We start from the raw sequence: 5,167 nt of genomic DNA on the forward strand, positions 1-5,167 counted from the left end.
ACAAAGTTAGACAGGCCTTGGAATGCAAGATCCTTCATCAGATCACCCAAAATATGTCTTGCATTGGAAAGCTGTCTAACTGTTCCAAGCATGCAGTTGGTCCAGTAAAAGATATGACTGCTCCCTCCCCACAAAATCCTTGCCTCGTTAATATATATTTTGCATTACAGCAATACCTACAGTGCCTAGCTGAGATCAGGTCTATATTGTGCTATATATCTACATAGAAACTTAGCAACAATACAAAAAAGACAGTGGGCAAGAGAAAGGAAATATCATGCCTGTGTGCCTCAGTTCCCCATGTGATTAACAGCCTGTCCCAATACGGAAGCACTGAGGGCGCATCTACTCAAAACATTTACGGCACAGTCGACTAATTAACTGTGCAGTAATACCTCAGCATCTACACGTGCACCCCTATTAGGGCACACAAAACAAATAAATTGCACAGCAGCGTAGTACTTGTAAAAGAAAGAAGTATTTACAAGTACTAACCTGCTATGGGGTTTTTTCAGGCACAGCAGTGCATGTGTAGATGCTGACTGGCTGGCTAGGGCACAAGGGTGCCTCAGTGCTGGAGCTGCCTGCCAGCTAGCCCCACACTGGTGCACCCTTGTGCCCTAACCAGCTGCTCTGCAGCGCAATGATCCCAGTCAGAGCAGCCGTGGGCTAGTAGGGGGACTGCCCAGGCCTCGTTCCAGCTGGACCTGCTGTGATCCAGGCACACGTGCAGATGAGCACCTGGGAGCTTCCTGGGAGCAATAAACTGCAGAGCAATAAACTCCACAGTTTATTGCTGTCCCCTAATGCACCCTGAGACTCCTATCCAAGACTAAGAGGGAGTTGTGGATGGGGGTATAAGATCTGGCTCTTTTTGGAGCAGTCACAAAAACCCAATTCAGATGGGGCTCGGGGCAAATCAAGTTTGGGGAGAGCCTTGTACAAAGGAAATGGGGGGAGGGGGCACTGGAAAAATAGAAAAGGGCGCAAAGCCTTAGCATCCTCAAGCATGAGAAGAGGCAGAGGAGGGGAGACACAAGGGAGATTTTTATGGCAGGGTGTGGCAGGCCCCCCCCATGCCTCTGATTGGCCATGGGGCCCCAGATGTTCCACCCCTCCCCAGAGATTGATAGATGGCCACCTGGCCCCAGAAGTCCTGCCCCTCCCCAATGATTAACAGATGGCCATCTGTCCATCTCCAGGGCCCCTCGACCAATCAGAGCTGGGGGGGGTACCACACTGCCACAAAATCGGTGCCTGGCACTGTGCCAGGACTGTGAAATCTGGAGGTAGCTGCCGTGAATTAGAAAGGACCCTACTCATAAGTGGTAATGGACTTAAAGAGTATATTTTTTCACAAGCAATGATATTCAAGCCGTGTCTAGACTACAAATCTACTGCGTTTGGCAGAGTGCCCCCAAACATGCCCCGCTGTGATGTGTGCCTGACCCCCTCACCAGAAGCAGCACAGCCCGAAGGACAGGTTGCTAACCATGCTGTGACAGTGCATCGCTGCTTCCAGAGCAGGGCCGCGCCTGCAGAGAAGCGCGGTGTGTCTGCGGGTGCTGTTGCCAGACACAGTAAATTTGCAGTTTAGACATGGCCTTACTGAACTAAACCTTTGCCTCTGGTTTTCCAAGGCCTGATTACTCTCTCACACTGAAGAAAGCTCATGGGGATGGTGGGGCAGGGGTCCCTCTGTGGAGTTCTCTTTATTGGTATTTCCCCAAGTTGTTGTGCAGGGCGATGTGGGGGCTGCCCACCAACGAGCCAACTCTTCTGCCAGAACCGGTTGCATGAAAGCAACAGAAAACTCGAGGTACTTCTTCATCACTGCAAGAACCCTCTCTCCCCCAGCTCCTAGGCCACAGCTGGGGGATTTTCCAGAGCCTATGAAAAGACCGTGGAAAAGTTCAAGTTATTTGTATTTAGATTGTCATGAAAACATTTCTTACCCAGTGCCTGACCCCACAGATGGAAGTGAAAGGCCACATTTGCAATCCTCTTTTTTTCTCCCCCCAGTTTATACGATTGCGACAAGTGGAAAAATATAAGCCTTCAGTCATTCCAGTGCAAACATTGTGAAACCAAGTGGTTTACATAGTAACAGCCAAAGGTTAAATTCACATATTTTACTGCTGACTTCACTAGTTTTAACCTTTGAAGCTCAGATGTGAAAAATCTTTTGCTTTTCCACATAAGGTAAATAGGAAAAGGCAGACTACAGCTTTTGAGATTATACTGGGACATTAAAAAAAGCAATATCATTCTCATTTAAGGTGCTGCACAATTGCTTTGTGCCTTACAGGGTAGTGACACAAACTTTTGCTGAATAAGTTCTCTCTCTCAGCCCCATCCCTCAATTCCAGTAAGGGGAATGAACAAGGCTTTGCCCCCCATCTACCAAACGTTTAATTACAAATTTTTTGCTTGTTTCATAGGTGCCTGAAATTCCATGATGGTCTCCCATCCAGCCACTAAGCCAGGACCACAACTGCTTAACTTCCCAGAACAGATGAGATCAGGTTAATTTGTTGAACACACATACTTGCTTCCATGTCTTCTAAAAGTATCAGATAAGCAAAGACACCTGCACTTCTTCCCCATCTACAAGGACCATCATTCAGGGATCTGTTTTATAGCTGCGTTGGTCTGAGACAAGAAGTACAAAACTCTCAAACTCTCGGTTCAGAGATGATACCTTTTATTAGACCAATTAGAATATAGCAACAAAAAAAATCTTTTTTTGCAAGCTTTCAGGCACATGCGCCCTTCTTCAGGCTGACACCTCCCTGCCTTTCTGCTATCTGACCACCAGGGAAGAGAAACTGTCTTATCTGCACATAAAAAAAAATTCATACAAAAGGACCCTCACAGACCCAGAGGAACATACTTCCATGTTCAGCCTTCTTTATGTAAAAGGAAGTTTATTTTCTTCCTAAAGGGTCTTTTACCATCTTTCATTTCCCCACAGCCTGAAGAAGGGTGTGTGCACCTGAAAGCTTGCAAAGAAAAATATTTTTTTTTTGCTATTTTCTAGTTGGTCTAATAGGTATCACACCTCTGAATCAAGGGTTTTAGAGTTTTGTATTTCTTCAAGGACTATCATGGCATTTGGCTATCTAACTAGATGGCAGATGTGATCTACTCATCGCTTTTGGCCTTAGAACTTAAGAAACAACTGCTACATCCCCGTCTTCCTCCAGCACAGGTGAAGTGAAGAATAGAACTGGAACTGGAAATAAATATCAGCCCCAGCAAACCATTCCCCAATACTGCTCTCAAGATTTCACTAAGAGATAGGTGAGGGCAAAGTTGCCCATGGGAACGGCTGAGGAAACGCCCACAAAGCTGCCAATGAAGAGCTAAAGGAAGTTATGGATGCTGGAGGCCATTTTTTGTTAGAGAATAGATACATTCCTCCCTCGAGTTAGCCAGCATCCTAGTAAGAAGACATATGGTTTATCAAACCGAGACAACAGCAAGGGGGAGCTTAGGCTTTACCGTGACTCTTAGAGAAAAATGCAAATTGCCTCAGCTCACGAGTATTTTACCTTACCTTAGGAACCTCAAGTTGAAGTATTTTTCCCTAATCAAGACAAGGCCTGAGCATAAATGAACATCCATGGGATGGCCAGTGAAGAAGGGGTATCGTCCTGAGGGGCTCCCTATGTCATGTAGGAAGGGGAGGGAGCACTGTAGAAGTAGGTGGTAGACATGGTCAAATGATTTTGTATCCCATGTTCTCCACCAAAGCTTGCTGTTCAGAACATCCAAGACCATGCTTAGTTTGGGTGTAACCACCTCGACTGGCGTTTTACTCTCAGAAGCATCATACCCCTATTAAATCAAAAGAAACTCTGCGAGTTGTACAGATTTTCAGAGGTCCTGCCCTGCAGTCTGGCACTGTGGGAATCCTTGGCCCCACCTTTGATCCCCAAGTATTGTTCCAGGCACTTTGCTCCTGTGGGACCCGTTCTGGGCACACACACATCATTGCCTCCTGCTCAAAGACTATTTTCATTGCACAAATGTTAGTATTTTCAGCAAATGATCAATTAGAGAAACAAAAGGGGAGCTCTGAGCTATGAATAGGAACACATTTGCATCTGTTCTGCTCTTGTCAAGTGTCACCTTGTACTTCCTAAGGGGTCTGGAACCTCCCTTTGATGCCTGTACATAAATGGGAGCTGCACACACATATCAAGTGGAGAATTAGACCCCCTGTGGTGATAACAAAGCCACTCAACATTGCTTTGCAGCTTCTCAGGCCCTATGACAATGCTTTTGACAAGAGAAGAGATGCAGAAGCACATCCGCTGATGCAGTAGATAGCATATGTCAACATCGGTGCTTTCCATGTTTATGAAGAATTTGATTGAATAAAGGGCTAGGCAATAAACTACATGAGTGAGTCCAGATTGCAGCACGCAGATCCATCACAGGCCTTTCTTTCCCTGGAGTCTTACACTTCACCAAACTGGTGACATGTATTAAGTACCGCACACTGTCTAACATGCAAACTAAGCAAAGGTTTTATTTCCTTTGAACTGTTATACTTCCCCCATTGATGATGTTCCCTTTAGGGTCCCCCAAGTCCACTGGATTTCCATGTATGCACATGTCTCTGCTCCTTCTGCGATCTCAGCATGGATAAACGAACCAGAGATATTAAAATGTAATTTGTTCAGATCTTTGCCTTCAGGGTGAGCGCTAAGATGCTGCCATCAGCCAGAAAATTTGTGATCTAATTTAGAGGCAGTGAGGCATGATGCCTTTTCTCTGAGGCTTTGGAAAACAGAGCCAGGTTCTCACTTTAATATGGTCTAGTAAAAGATTTATTTTCTTTTTCTTTTCAGCATTTTGCATTGCAGAGCACCAGCCTAACATGTGAACAAACGTACGCTGCAGCGAGCAGTTTGCCCAGAAGATCAGCCACAGCCACAGCCAGGACAGCAATTGCTATGTTTTGGTTACGAGCTTGCATGTAGCATCTCATCAAGCTGTCTCCGGTGCTGTTTGTGCTTGCAGTTCTTACGCTGAACCAAAAAGGGGGAAGAGGGGCTATTTTGATTCATTTCTGCCACCAGCTGGCCTGTTCAGCATTTCTATGATTTTCTATGCTCTTCTTCAGAGCTCGTAATTGGAAGGGATGGAAAAGGCTTGA

General features: G+C 45.8%; 1 long non-coding RNA gene across 1 annotated transcript in view; it reads right to left on the reverse strand.

Moving 5' to 3' along the window:
- The window catches only part of LOC109287999, a 13,181-nt gene extending 11,127 nt beyond the window's left edge, over positions 1 to 2,054 (reverse strand). The window contains exon 1 of the long non-coding RNA XR_002095043.1: positions 1,956 to 2,054. This is a non-coding gene — a long non-coding RNA (uncharacterized LOC109287999). The remainder of the gene's footprint in view (positions 1 to 1,955) is intronic.
- Between the last annotated feature and the right edge of the window lie 3,113 nt (positions 2,055 to 5,167).

This window comes from Gavialis gangeticus, unplaced genomic scaffold, assembly GCF_001723915.1.
Source record: "Gavialis gangeticus isolate Ggan-Ray unplaced genomic scaffold, GavGan_comp1, whole genome shotgun sequence".
Lineage (NCBI taxonomy): Eukaryota > Metazoa > Chordata > Crocodylia > Gavialidae > Gavialis > Gavialis gangeticus.